The sequence below is a fragment of the Halictus rubicundus genome, chromosome 5, assembly GCF_050948215.1.
Source record: "Halictus rubicundus isolate RS-2024b chromosome 5, iyHalRubi1_principal, whole genome shotgun sequence".
Classification (NCBI taxonomy): Eukaryota; Metazoa; Arthropoda; class Insecta; order Hymenoptera; family Halictidae; genus Halictus; species Halictus rubicundus.
The window spans coordinates 8,697,895-8,713,151 of record NC_135153.1 but is presented as its reverse complement, the minus strand read 5'-3'; the positions used below and the strand labels follow the sequence as shown (position 1 = coordinate 8,713,151).

Here is a 15,257-nt window from a genome sequence, read left to right as displayed (position 1 = left end):
TTTATAAATTCGTCAAATTAACCATTTCAATTGACTATGCTGCGAAACACGGATATCATTCGCGTTTTTCAAATTTAGGAGTAATTCAAATATTTATTAATAGCTAGGAAGATAATTAACGGGGGTATTAACGGAGTCATAACAAGGCTGTACAGCAATTAAAGACAGTAAAACAATAATGAGCAATTAGACTCTGATCCCCTTTATGTCAGTAGTATCGCTTAAGACCACATCGTAACTAGTCATATTTGGATAGCATAGTTTTCAACTCTTTGGGTGTGGCCATAAATGGATTTCCGCTGAACATATTTATCAAGAAACATCAAACATCACCTACGTCCTTAATCGTGGATATTAGTATCGCAAACAATTTTCCGATAAAAATACACGCGGGCAGATTTCAAAGAAGCTTTAAAAGATTTTTGCCACGCCCATAGATTCGAAAACTACGCTGTTGTCTTGAACAGAATCGCAATCATAAAACGGTTTATATCCGCAAACTCATTATTATTTTACCACCTGCAACTGCTGTATACTATACGCTTGTCCTCGCTAAAACAAACCTATTAATACTCCAGAATTTTGCAAACCATTTACCACGGCTATCCTAGAAACTATAAATATTAAAAATTGATTGGGAATTTAATCTGCTCGCTCGTAAAAATATTACAATCAAGTATTCAAGTGTTAAGAATTTACAATTGTGTTCCTAAGGAATTAAAAGTATTCTGGTATATAGCCAGATGTATAGTGTAGGATTATAGTACGTAAAAATGTGTACTGAATTCTTTGGATGTTATTAGTGTCACAGTAGCCTAGACGAATTCGTCTGCAACTCTTCAGCATTATTGCTATAACTCGAGAGTAAGCTAATCTTTCCACTTGAAAATAACGCGACACGTTCTTCGAATACGCACGATAAAATCAATTCGATTTCGTATTAAATTCGAAATTTCGAATTTATACGAGTAACGATCCCTGTCAAATAAATTCACGGAAAGGAGTATCGCCGAGTTTTCTCTGAATCGATAGCATCGTTAAATCTTCGAGCGATTAACGGGCGGTAAACATTCACAGAATCGGAATATCTCGGAGATATCGTTGACATAGGTGCAGGTTGATTGGCAGAGCTCTAGCAATCTCGGCTGAGAGCCTTAAGGAACTCCAGAGATAACATTGACGTTCCCATAATAGATGTTCTTACGAGCCAAGACTCCGTAGATTCGCGATAAGGTAGAGTGACCAGGTTACCGAAAAATAGGCGAAAAATGATTTTACGCGCCTCTACTTTTCGTCCTTATACGAGAATATTTTGTCGCTGGGAAAGGGCCCGTTCGAAAGAGGAAGGTTCAATCTAACACGCGCTGGTCATCAGCTGACGAGATTGTGCAGAAATTCGGTAATATAAGCGTTAGAAGTAGGCCAAAAATTGCCTACTATCCAAGCATTTTTATGCCATTGGATGAGTTTTCTGGATGAAATCGAGAGTAGCGCGCGCTAGAAAATATCTCCAGCTAGAAATTCAGCTATATTTTGTCTTGATTCTCTGCGAAATAAAGCGAAAAGCTCGAAGTACGTTTCTGGCGTCAGAATTCATAATGTCGATAATACACAGCAAAAAATGTGGCAAGTTTAGTCACAGACTTAAGACCCGTCGGATCAAGACCAAGACGGATCTTAAGTCGGTGGCTGAAGGCTGTGAACGGAAATTATACAACAGTTACCGACCTGCTGGCTCTGCAAAAGTCACGTGATTACCCTTGGCTCTTAAGGAACTCTAGAGATAACATTGACGTTCCTATAATACATGCTCTTACTTAGTCTTTACAACTTGTGCTCTATTCGCGATAAGGCTTTGCAATCGGACGAGACACGATCTACCGTTTCCTATTAACAAACTCGGCCGCGAAATAGAACTAGGATCGATTTTTAACACTAAACCTACCACGGCCGGTCAAATTGACCTTTTCCAACTTCTGCGTACAATTTCGTGCATACAACATTATCACATCGCTATTTGTCTTTACGACTTTTCTTAAAGTACGTATACAATGTATTTTTCAATATTTATTTCTCGTTTCATTTTTTTTTTCCAAGAAATATATGTATCTTGTCTTACCTTCCGCGGTAGGTCAATTTGACCGCACGAGATAATATGGTATTTACTCTTGTGAACCTAAACAATCAGTATAAAAGAAAGGCTATTCTCAATGTGGCATGACCAGCTCAAAATAAATGAACCATCTTGTTGAATGGGACCCTATCAAGTTACGCACGAGCCTGGTGAATAATACTGTTTCATGGCAAATGCATCCGAACCGCAAAGGTGGACGACACAGTACAATTTTGTAAATCGAGGAGAGAGCATCGCATAATTGAAATGTATAATTGAAATTATATGAAAATAAATTTGCATCGCCATTTTGTGGAAGTTGTTCATCTATTAATTCATTCAGTAACAAATTGACTATTATCTACGTTTAATGTATTAACAATATCTGTTTTTAATGATCGGTTATGTTGACCACGCACGGTGGGAACAGGTACACAAGAAGTGTCGCTACGTTTAGTGTTAAATAAACTATCAACTTTCTATCCTGTCTTGTAGTTTCCTCGCTTCCATTGTTTTAGAAGACGCAGGTATTTATGAGAAACGCGTTGCTGCTCTAAAATAAAATTACAGTTTGCGAAAACTATGGTACAGTTATAGTTGGACCGCGGATCTTTATGCAAAATAAAAATCGTTTGCGTTAATTGCAAGACACAGATGCCAAGTAGGAATTTATTCCTTTCTTTAATAGTTTTTTTAAATTGTTCTAACTTCTCAAAAAAATTCAAGTAGTATAGTCCAATATTGACAAAGTTATGCGATTTTTAAGAGCGTACGAATACTGATGGGACTGACTGTAGCATACATTACTGTATTCAAACTTTCTTTGGCCGCCATGTTGTATCTTGTACGACTCGCCGACAAAACTACAAGCGTGCGAATAAAAATCAATATCATCTCCTCAAAAGCAGAGAGGGGGCCAGGGTAAAAGCGATGAAAGAGGTGTCAAAAGATGGGTACCAGTTTCTCACAGCTGTACGAACATCGCCGAACGTGTATGCATAACATGATTCCGGCAACTGGGTCGTATTACTCGTATGGGAAACAAACGCATCAAATTACTACAGGAATCGCAAAAAATAAAATTAACTCATGGTATCTAAAATCAACGATAAACGAGACATTTGAAGGTGCTCGTTCGACAAGGAGCGTACGGAAATAATACCTGCACTCCTGTTGGTAGAGAGAGGGGGGAAGGAGAGGGGGTAGAGCACCTCCTGGGCGCCCTAAATTCGGTACAGGAGAGTTCGGAGATAATACCTGAACGCCTGATTAACGTAGAACCGCGCGGAACCTTGCAAAAGCACACGCCGTAAATTTGAGAAAACGTACATTTTACGATACAAAAAGTTCCTACACTTTTATGTCTTTGCTCTGTCGAATTTTGATGTCCTCACCACGTATTCCTACCTAGTCCCGAATAAACCTTGTTTGTCCAACGATTCCCCGACTATTTATTCCGAATTACACACTTTATTTATCAGAGAGCAAACAGGATCGCTACACGATCTCCGAACGATAAAAACTGTGGAAGCACTGATAATATTATTAGTCAAACAAGAAATCATTAAGTACATATCTCTTCTTTTTAATTTCGAAAATTCGTCTCTGAACAGCTGAAAATATACGTACCGCAACAAGAACATTTTCTCGGAGATGCTAAAAATTGACCGGTCAGAGATGGTCGATGCTGCCAACAGGTACACTGAATTCTCGATATATGTCAACAACACGAGTCTTGCCCGAGTGTTGTTTACACTCGTCGGCGACCGAGGCCCCTCGCGGGGTATACGCCGCGGTAGTCGGGATAATCCCGCGCCGTTTATCATCCAGGCGTTGGCGACATATAAGGAGAAATCACTGTAAACGAGACAAGAAATGAAGAAGAGGGAAAAAGAGAAGGGGGACGGAGAAGTCACGTAGGACTGAAACTCCATCGGGTTCTCGTCGATGTGCCGAGATACCATAATCGTAAAGCGATTAATTCTCGGTGTCCACCGCGGAGTGGCTTCTCTCTCGATCTCGGAGTACGGTGCATAGGTGCGAGTGTGAGCGTGGTCGACGTAATCCGTAATCCGTAATCCGAGATTAAAAGCGGAGAAGGAAAACCGTCGAAGCGTCGACTCGAGAAATTCTCAAGAGACTCGACGCCTTGGTAATCTCTCCTCCGGGTTTCCAGCGATCTGTCACGGCCCCTCCGACAAAAGTGGGTTAACCGGTCAGATTCCAGATAAAGGCCGCCAGGTGATACAACTGACAAGCGCGAGTCAATGAAATACAACGGCGCAGGTTTCGGTCGTTTTTACCTGCTCGTTTTGGCCGTTCCACGGGACCGACGCGACGCGCCGCGACGCGCGAACGGTCATCCTTTCTTCTTGCCCCGGCCAAACCGCGTCACGATGCGCGGCCCGAAAGGAATGGGGGACGATAAACGGCCACGGGGCCGCGACGAGTCATGTATCTCGGAACAATTCATTTATTTCCATCGCCCCACGCCGTTTCGGCCACGGTGCGGTAGGTAAAAAACATTCTCCTCCCGACGTTTTATTGTCCCGAGGGTTCACAGAGGAATTTTTACGCCGACGGGGAAATAGGTGAGTCTGATCCCATCGTAGAAACGTCACGTAAGTTAGCAAATATAATTAAAACTTTGTGGAGGCGTTTGTGTATTGTGTAACGCACGCGGTGTATAATAACACACCTGGGCAAAATTTCGGGAAAAAATATTTAAAATAATATTTTAAATAGCATAATTTAATGAGGTTCAAATAAAATACTACGAAAAATTTAAGCAAAGGTATAAGTTACTATCAACTATTTGAAACACTATTTTACACAGTCTTACAAAATAAGTCTCATTATTTTCAATATTTTCCAAATAAAGTACTATTTTTAAATAATATTTCCGAAATTTTTTCTTATAAATGAAATAATTTATTCGCATGATTATAGATGTGCTTTAAAAATAAAATAATTTATTCGCATGATTATAGGTATGCTTTAAAAATAAAATAATTTATTCGCATGATTATAGGTATGCTTTAAAAATAAAATAAATTATTTGCATGATTATAGGTATGCTTTAAAAATAAAATAATTTATTTGCATGGTCATAGTTATAGATATGTCCTACAAATAAAATAAACTACATACAGTTTTCTATTTCGAATACTCCTTTGCCCAGCACTGTATAACTATTCTCTCAAAATTCCGATCCTGTCCGAAATAAAAATTGTTCGCCAACCCCAATTTTGTAGCACTATTCCCTGTACCCTGTCCCATATCTGAGTCATGAAAATTTAAAAAACTAAATATGGCACACACGATCGAAGACCACGAAATCTGCAATTGAAATGAACTTTGAAATTTCCGTGAAGTATGTAGAATACAGTGGAATTCGTTTAAAAGCAAACCTGTTATCATTGATTTTAAAAAGGCCATTATTATGTCTCCCTTTGTAGATGATCGAGAGTGCGAACGCGAGCGACCTTGCAGTTTGTTTTGGAAATGTTTTGGTACGTTCTTGTTAACAAATTACAGATAGCACGATTGGTATGGACTTCCTTGGACAATATTTAACAACTTTTACAAATGTTGTCGAATTCGACACGTATAATCCTGATACGTGTTCAATATAACTATACTGCGGATCTTTATGCAAAATAAAAAATGTTTGCATTGATTGTAAGACACAGAGGAGCGAAATAAAAATTTCTTTCTTCTTTTATTTTATTTTATTATGCTCAAACCAATACGGTATTGTCCTGGAATCTTTTTAACACCTCCGCTGCATTAAATTGTGCTTACCCCCATTTTTGTCATAAATGCATAAAATCTACGTATAACATTTTCTTTGTTCGAAGTTCCGATATCGACGCGTGCATCGGAAGCAAACAGACTTCCGATGTAACAATCAGAGACAATCGTTTCTTGTTGCTTAGAATCGAGTGTCACTCGTTTGACCCGCGGAAGACGAAGGAGAGCACAGTGGCTCTTGAAATAATAAGCAGGCCCTTGTTAGGAGCGATCCCTCTTCCCAGCACGATCCGTTAATCCGTTCACGAGAATTCCTTCGGAAGTGTGCACGTGTGCGTGTGCAGTGTTCGGCGCGCAGTGTGCAGTGTGCAGTTGTTTGCCCTCTTCCCTCGGAGGAATCCGTTTCACCGGCTCACGAATTTTCTACCTGTACACTGTAGATACCTGCGCCATCTCAGGAATCTGAGAAGGGTTCAACAGCAGCCCTCCAGCTGCTTTTACCATTTTTTCTACAATCTCCGAGTCGAGCTTTGGTTTCCCTCTTTTCATTCTGCTCCGACGGAAACCGTGCTCAACCTATACGAGCGATTTATTCAATTAATTTCGAAATTGAGAAAAAAAACTGGTCCATTTTTGGGGTCGGCGCACGGGGTAAGTGGTCTCGATCAAAGTTCAAACACCTCCCAGAATAATAATTTATCAGTAGACTGCGGAATAAAAACTTTTTATCTGGATTCGAACAAACTGGGGTGAAATAAAAATTTAATTTCTTTTTGATTATGTTGTACCCTTAACGGTCCGAAAGTGTTTCTTCAAGTTTACTTCCCACCAGGTCCAAGCTATTTTTCATACGAAGAGAAACTGTGGACTCAACATTTTTGTATCAAGTATAGAAAGGAAAATATATATATTTTATTTTTTTTTTATTTTTGTCACCATGTACGCGGCATTGGACCCAGCAAGTAAAAGTGTCATGCCGCTTATATGGCGACATTGGTCCGTTAAGGGTTAATATAAAATTCTTCTAATGTTGTCACTGTTCTAAATTACACCTACTAACTTTTGTCATAAACGCATAAAATCCGCAGTCTATTTATCAGTGTAAATGGATTTATACTTTCTCGTAAGAAAACAATCTTTTCTTACATTACCAAGTTGTGGAAATATGATTACAAAAAAAAAAAATGTAGGGCAAAGGCTATAGCCGGGTTCAGGGGTCAAATTCGCCCCCGGCCCAATTTTGATCAAGTTCGAACCATTCGATAGCCTACCAGAAAAGAAACCAAGTTTCTGCCGGATAGCTCATCTGTAATGGTAGTTATACCGGAAAATCGAAAAACGGCACTTCAAAATTCAGAAAAAAATCTGCCACATTTCGGGACACCAAGCTTGCAGTTTCTAGAGAAGTATGTGCGGAGGAATATTTTTTACGTATCATTAATTTAGCCAGATGTCGTCGCCATTGAGGGAAACCAGCGAAAGGAGCAAAGGGAACCGAAGGAGGATTCCGTCGGCGACGTGGAACCGAATTAATCCGTTAAACAAACCCCGTTCATCTTGCCGTGACACGCTATCAATACCGCGTATCTCGTTAATCAAGGCCCGAAAATAGTGTTCGCTAAACGCGGAATCCAATTACGCGGCCGAGATTGGCTAAGTTTAAGCCCGGTTCTGCGAATCGCCGAACACGAGAGTTGATTATCCAATTAACTCCTCCGTGCTAGGCCTCGGCGTGTGCTGAGGCTACAAAATATCGGCCCTAAAATTACATACGGCCATCCATCGCGCCATTACCGGTCGTTTTCTTCGTTTTTCGCGACGCGCGACCGTGCGTCTAGTCTGTTCCGCGAGGGCCGCTACAAGACAGCCAGAGAAGTGGCTGAAACACGACACCCTTTAATCTTTCTCATTACGTTATAATAGAATCCCTTTGTACCGTGATTACCTTCCGGATAGACCGTGAGTCTCCGCGCGGCGGCGCATGGCATGGCATGGTAGTTTGATAGTTGGTATTGCGACGGCCCACCCAATTTCATTCGCGGACAAGAGGAATCCCGTCAAGACCATCAAGACCGGCATTTTCGCCCGCGGTGACAGCGTTAATTTGAACAGCGTGCTGCAAACGAACCCCCGTGGGCCCGGGGTTCGCGGGGGCGAAGCGGGGTCCGACGTTTCGGGAGACGGGGTCCGATTTCGAAACGGAAATCTGCGAAGACGCGTCTCGACGCCTCGCCCCTCCCCTCTCATCGCATCTCGTCTCCTCTAGTCGCGTGCATACGCTCGGATACATAGGACGCAGCGTTCCCACGTGCGCGATACGAGGAACGGAGCCGAACCGGAACCGAACAGAAAACTCAAATCAGCTGGGAGAGATCTTTTTCCTTTCGGGCAGCTGATGTATATTTCTGGAAGGATCGAAGTCATTAAAGAAGAGTGACAGCGCCAAGCGTTGCTGTGAAATATGTGACTTTTTTTTTTGTTTTGTCTCATGTCTAGAGTCACGTCGACGCTTAGGTTTGTCGTTGCAGAGTGGAGGCCGAATAAAACGTTTTGGTACCAGTCGTCGTAATTATTAGACTGCGGATCTTTATGCAGAATAAAAATTTCCTAGCTGAATTGCAACAAACTGGAGCGAGATAGACATTTATTTTCTTTCCTAATATGTTTAATAGGTTGAACATAATGTAACAGCATTTTAAACGTTTTCTAATGTTTTTACTGTTTTAAAGAACGCCTACCCATTTTTGTGGTAAATGTATAAAATCCGTAGTCTACTAATTATTTATCCGTAACCGCACTGGTAACGGAGTTACATTTTGCTTAGTTACATTATCTAGAATAACATTTCCTTCGGAATATATGAGACACAGTTATCTCAATTGACATTTTATGCATTCAACGCCGTTCACCGTTCCCTGGCCCAGTCATGAAAATTTAAAAAACAAAAAACTGAATATTACGCGATCGAAGACCACCAAATCTGCAATTGAAATTAACTTTGAAGTTTTCTTGATGCACGTAGAATAATATAGTGTAATTCGTTGAAAAGCAAACCTGTTATCATTGACTTTAAAGAGGCCATTATATGACCTTCCAGTTTGTTTTTAAACTGTTTTGTACGTTTTTGCCAACACAGCTAATTTACATTGCAGATATTAAAACGTATAAACGTACAACTAAAATTCCTGTAAAAATTACAGTCAAACCTGCAAAATTTTCGGTGCAAACAACGAACACGGCTTTCGCGTCTCGAAGAAATCTCGACCTAAAAAAATATACAGTGTGTCTCACGAGCTCTGAGATATGAAGAACATTCTTCATGAAAACAGTCAAATATTTTAGCAATGGTAAGTTTTAGGACAAATACACTTTAGTACTTTTATATTCAGAGTACGCCAATCTATCGAAATCGAGCATAAAAAATTGGACCAATTCCATTTAAAAAAACAAAGGTGACCTCTATATCTTCTATACGCCTCCACTTGCAACAATATCATTTATATCATATTGTGTAGTTTCTTACACCCTACAACTTCTGTAAGTAACGTTTTCTCGTATTGTTTGAAATATTCAAGATATTCAATGGACAGAGCTCGTGGGACACACTGTATATACGCAAGTACGTAGGCCGCGTAACATACGCATCGAAATCGTGTAACATTTACATGTAAAAATAATGATTCATTCGACGCCAACGTGTACTTTATTGTCAGTTTCTATAGACGCGTACGTGACGCATTCAGTTAAAAAAAAAAAAAGAAAAGGAAAAACAAGAAATTGAAATGAAGGCTACTCGACACGAGATATTACTTCCCGTCTGCAACACTATTCCGAAGGATTTGAATTGATTCATATCGAGAGGGAAGGTTAGATCAATCTCCTATAATTAGACGATTACACGAACGACAATCGACTCTGGTTACATTCTAACAATATACGTGTGTTTGAAGAATACTCGATAAATCTTGAAAAAATGTTTAGAAACACTTTCTGTTCTGCTTTCTTAACCCTTTGCACTCGAGTGGTGCCTCCGAAGCGCCACTAAAAATTGTTGTGGAATTATTTCGAAGAAATTGCACAAAATATTACGCAACATTTGTTACATTACAAAATTCGTATTTAATAGATTACTAAACATGTAAATATTATATGTGGAAATCGGATCAGTTTCCTATGAATAAAATGAAAACATTCTAAGACGGAAGAAAAATTTAGCTTTAGAATTAAAATAGCGCCGAGTGCAAAGAAAGCTTGCATGCAATTTCTATCGAATTCCAACTTCAACGTCAATTTCACTTTTGACCCATGGTTCCTTCGAGAAGTTTGTTCCTCTCGGCGAATAGAAATTTGACCTTGAAACGATCGGTCAGGGTCAATTTTGCACCAAACTTTGTCAACAGACATTCGCCGACCCTACGGCGTAGAATGACACTGTAACGTTGTGTTTACGCATAATTTCTGGACACCCTGTATAAAGTTAAATCATCAGTCGGTGATCGAATGTAAGTTCCCACCAACTAAATTACCTACCCCGCGTATACATTTCAATGCATGAGGGAGCAATGAATTTGGCAATGCCGCTATAAAAAACACAGCAGTACCGTAATAGTCTTCGAAACGTGAACTCATCCGAATATTAATACGAGTCATTACGTCCCGTGAGTGTGTCGTAAACTGTGATTGGCAAGTCGGGATCCAATTTCATTGTAAAACAACGAATTTTTCCTCGTCAAGAGCTTGTACTTGAAATTGCTTATCTTATAATTTAACATCTGCTAAAGTACCTATGAATACATATTGTTATTACTCATCGCACACGTTTGTACCGGTATACGTTACCATCGCCAGAACGTGACGCTTATACATATAGAGTGTCCCATATTGACCGTCGCAAATATTCTCGTTAGATGTCGACAACACCAAAAGTATTTACACGATTCGTCGGGGAAAGTCGTGTGGATTAATCCTCTCGCGCGGCGTACGGTTATTGATTTGTTTATGCGACGTGCAATGCATTGTGCAACACACAACTTGTACGGATTCGACAGAAACATAATTCTTAAATGTGCAAGTACCTTTTTTAAATTTTTCGAGAATTGTCAAGACGCGGATAATTTTTTAGAAGCGGTCAAATTGACATAAGTAATTCTATCTTATTTACCTTAAAGTGATTTTAACTTTAACCAGTTAACTGCGTTCGACGAGTATACACGTCGATCCAAAACTCAATTGCGGCGCGGTTAACGTTAACGAATGGTTAATTTCTTATCGAATAAAAATGTAATTCTTTCTCATTTTGCTTTACTTCTTCCTTAAAATTTATAATAGCGGCATTTGGCGTGCGTTCGACGTGTATACTCGTCATTGCTTGATTTTAATTCCGCGCCCGTGAGGGATTTTGAAAATTAAACTCCGCAGTTAACTGGTTAATTTTGAAGTAACTTTAAAAATAAAAATCCACGGGTACCGTCTTGCTTTTATAAAAGTACGATGTATAATCAAAACTGACAAAATGGCGGCCTACGCGTATCGAATCATGACATAAACTTCGTTCTTTACGATTTTTAAACGCTGAATGCGTAATTGACGGGAGTTCGACAAATGATAGAAAACCCTGTATGCGTAAAGATAGCGGTAGTGGTTGCATGTAAATGTGTGTAACGTATGTAGACCACTTCAGATAGAGGATGTTTCCTTGTGGCGGCCGCGCCGCTTCGACGAACCGTCTCGCACGCCATAAATTTTGAAGCGAGTCATCACCTATCTGAGCCTTGCTGCCACTCGACCGCGGGACCGAAGCGAACACTTAAAAATATCTGGCAATATATTAGATCGGCACACGGATTTTATCTGCTTAGGCAAGCAACCGGCAGATAAAGATAAAGAACAGCTGCGAAGACGGCGGTGTCTTCAGGAAATTAGATAAAAAGATAGGAAGTTTTTTTGATTTCCTCCGTCAAGATGGCGGCGATGGCGCGTCAGCTACCACTTGTCTGCTAAGCTCGGGGAGCGCACGAGCACAGTGTGACAAATCTGATTATGTCTCTTGTGCCACGCAACCGAGACATTCTCTGTCGGGTCGGGGCCACTGCACTGTACAGTGTACAGTGCCTTCCAGATAAATCCGGAATTTTTGTCGAGCAGTCCCGCAAATAAGATTCGTAGCCGAGGCAAATGCAAACAGAGCAATTGTTGACAAGGTAAATCGTAAGCCACCGATCAGTGCACACAAGCGGGGAAAAAGAAGGAAATGTATTTCGTTGGTAACTCACCCCTTCCAGGGGAGTACAACATTTCTTGGGACACCCTGTACAACAACCTGTGTTGACTTTCGCGTTCGTGGAGCCAATACCCATAAATTGCTACACATCGTTCGGAACCAAGCGGCTGTGCCGTACGCCTATCGAGTGCTCCGAGCACCAATCACTGCCGGACACTCTACACCTGTGTATACATTATGTATTAGGGGTACCCATAAGTAATCAATTATTTGCAAAGAGTTTGTTTTGCCTTTAGTTCTGTACCGATCGTCGAAGAGGAAACACGTATTCTTTTACAGTTTTCGGTAAAGCAGCCTGTGTTCAAAATATTCGAAAAAGTATAATTTTTTTCACAACCCTGTAATAAAATGGCGGTGTCCGTACCTTCCGAGGATCATTTTCGTCATTGCATACTTTTTCATTTACATGCGGGATTTAATGGAACGGTAACAACAAAGAAAATTTACGATGTTTATGGAGATGTATTGAAGGTCAACAAGTGTCAACGTTGGTTCGGAAGGTTTGCTGCTGGTGATTATGATCTCTCTGACAGGCATCGAAGTGGACGACCAATTTGATAATGACATCCTAAAATCTTTAGTGGAAGCAGATCCAAAATTAAGTATACAAGAATTATCGGGAAGCCTTGGGTCCACATGGTCAACTATACAAAGGCACCTACACGAAATGGGAAAGGCATATAGGCAAGGAATATGGGTACTGGATCAATTATCTGAGACCAACAAGAATATTCGTCGATCAATTTGCACTTCATTGCTATCCAGATTTCGTAGAGATCCATTTCTTAGCAGAATCGTTACCGGAGATGAAAAATGGATTCTTTATGATAACATAAAGCGTTCCAAGCAATGGCTTTCTGCAAATCAAACCGCAACATCAACCCCTAAACCTAGCTTATCACTTAGAAAGGTGTTACTGTGCATTTGGTGGGACTGTCGTGGCATAATTCACTTTGAGTCGTTGAAACCTGGAGAAACAGTTACTGCTGAGTTGTATTGTCAGCAATTACAACGGTTGCAGTCAGAACTATTGAAAAAGAGGGCATCTTTAGACCACAGAAAAGGTGTAATACTGCAAATTGGCAATGCCCGGCCCCATACAGCGAAACTCACTCGGAAAAAATATCAAAGAATTGCAATGGGAAGTTTTACCGCACCTCCCGTACTCACCGGATATTGCTCCCTCTATCATCTTTTCAGATCTCTGGAGTATTATTTAACAAATAAAACATTCGTAGAAGATGTAAGGAGGCGCCTTGATTCATATTTTGCTTCAGGAACCCTGGATTTCTATAAGAGGGGGATTGAAAATTTGCGGGAAAGATGGCAAACTGTCCTTGATAATGATGGAGATTGTATAATAAATTAAGAAATACAAACTTGAATTTACCACAAAGTTTGTTTTAGACTTCAAGATATTTGATTACTTATAGGTCCCGCTAATATAATGCGAGTATGTGGAAGACTGACCCGCGGCCGGCCATATGGGATACAACGGCGAGAGGAGAACGTTCGTTAAGTTTCGGCGGTCGTGGGAATCGATTCACGGTATCTGGAAGTGGTGCGCGCACGGTGCACGTGCACGGGCGATGTATTTTTGCCGAGCGAGAGGCGCAAAGCGCAAGGCCCCGACAGACCGCCGCGCCGGTTCTCTATTTGCATCCTTGGAAACTGCGCCGAGCTCTCCCACCGGAAGGGTCGTTAGCCACTAAAGGAAACCGAAACACGTGCGAACAGGCACAGGCCCCGCGCAGTGGCTTCCTCCGTTCCTCCTTGTTCCGTCAAACACATACAATGAATTCTCGATATATGTCAACAACACGGGTCTTGCGAGCGTCCTGTATCGTCCAAGTATCGTTTACGCTCCTCGGCGTCCGAGGCCTCTCGAGCTTCGTGGTATAGCCCGCGGTGGTGGGGATAATTCCGCGACAATTATCGTCCAGGTCTTGGCGACATATACAGAGAAATCACTGTGTTTTCAGATTTTACTCGTCGCTCGAGACCGCAAGATATACATATGCGCATAGACAACTCTCCTGCGAGGAATCGTTCGAATTCCGTGGATCGGTATTCGGTATGCTGTATTTATAGCTAGCTCGCGCGCGCGCGCGCGCACGCGTGTTTTACTTTCGCCTATGATCACAACGATGTTACGTGTTACGCGTTACGCTTTAGGTGCGCGATGCGTGCCGAAGGTTATGGGACTTTGCCGCACCCCTTGTCACGGCTAGGATCGAGTTTCGAACGTACGCGTAGCCGTCATCGATCTAACGACAGGTTCGTTCCAATAGAGGAAACGTTTCTATCGAAATATTTGAGTGCAAGAGGGTACCCTTGCGTTATTTTGTTAGGTTGTTGCATACGAAATGTCCGAGTTTTAACGGTAGCGTTAAGCAATCTCGATAAAACTGTTTGATTGAGCGGACCTTCAAAGTGTCCTTTAAAAATGCAACGATTCGATTGAATTATATTTAATATTGATCTCTACCGAAATAATCATCTAACATGTAGTAACGGATCAAAATTGAAATTGTATGCTACTCCTGAAAAGAGTGTAAACCTGGTCGCGTGGGACGTGGGAGACTATGGTAGTTGTGAGGGGGAACTTACCGAGAGAGTCCACTTATGTTTGCTATATTTCGGTGTGTAAACATCCTACAAAAACACATGCTTCACGGGTAATGGTTCTTTCGGGCGTCAGGAAAGCAATCGTATGAATGAAAAACAGCAATAAAAACGAAGAAATAGACGAGCCTTTGTACGAGTATGTCTTTATGACGCTTCTGATTATTTTTCTTGGAGCACGCCAATCACTGTCGCTACGATCACCGCCAGTGTCAAGTGTTTTCGAAATCTCGAGTGCCTCAACACCAATGTTGAGGACAAACACTACGTTAACGCTACCGAACTACCAAGCATTAGAACTGGCTGGTTTGCATAGCTTTGCAAAAATATTTATTTGTAAATTACATTGATTTGTTAGATCTGGCGCGATTTCGATTATAATCGCTACACTACAGTAGGCTAAAGCATGCGTATAATTTCAATAATTACAGAATAGCAAATTTAAATAAACCATTCTGATCGATTCGGTAGCCTCCGGTGATCAAT

The 15,257-nt window shown here is 41.0% G+C and overlaps 1 protein-coding gene across 1 annotated transcript in view; it reads right to left on the bottom strand.

The window, feature by feature from the left end:
* Wun (wunen) overlaps window positions 1-15,257 on the bottom strand; it is a 47,076-nt gene that overhangs the window by 14,304 nt on the left and 17,515 nt on the right. The window lies entirely within an intron of this gene.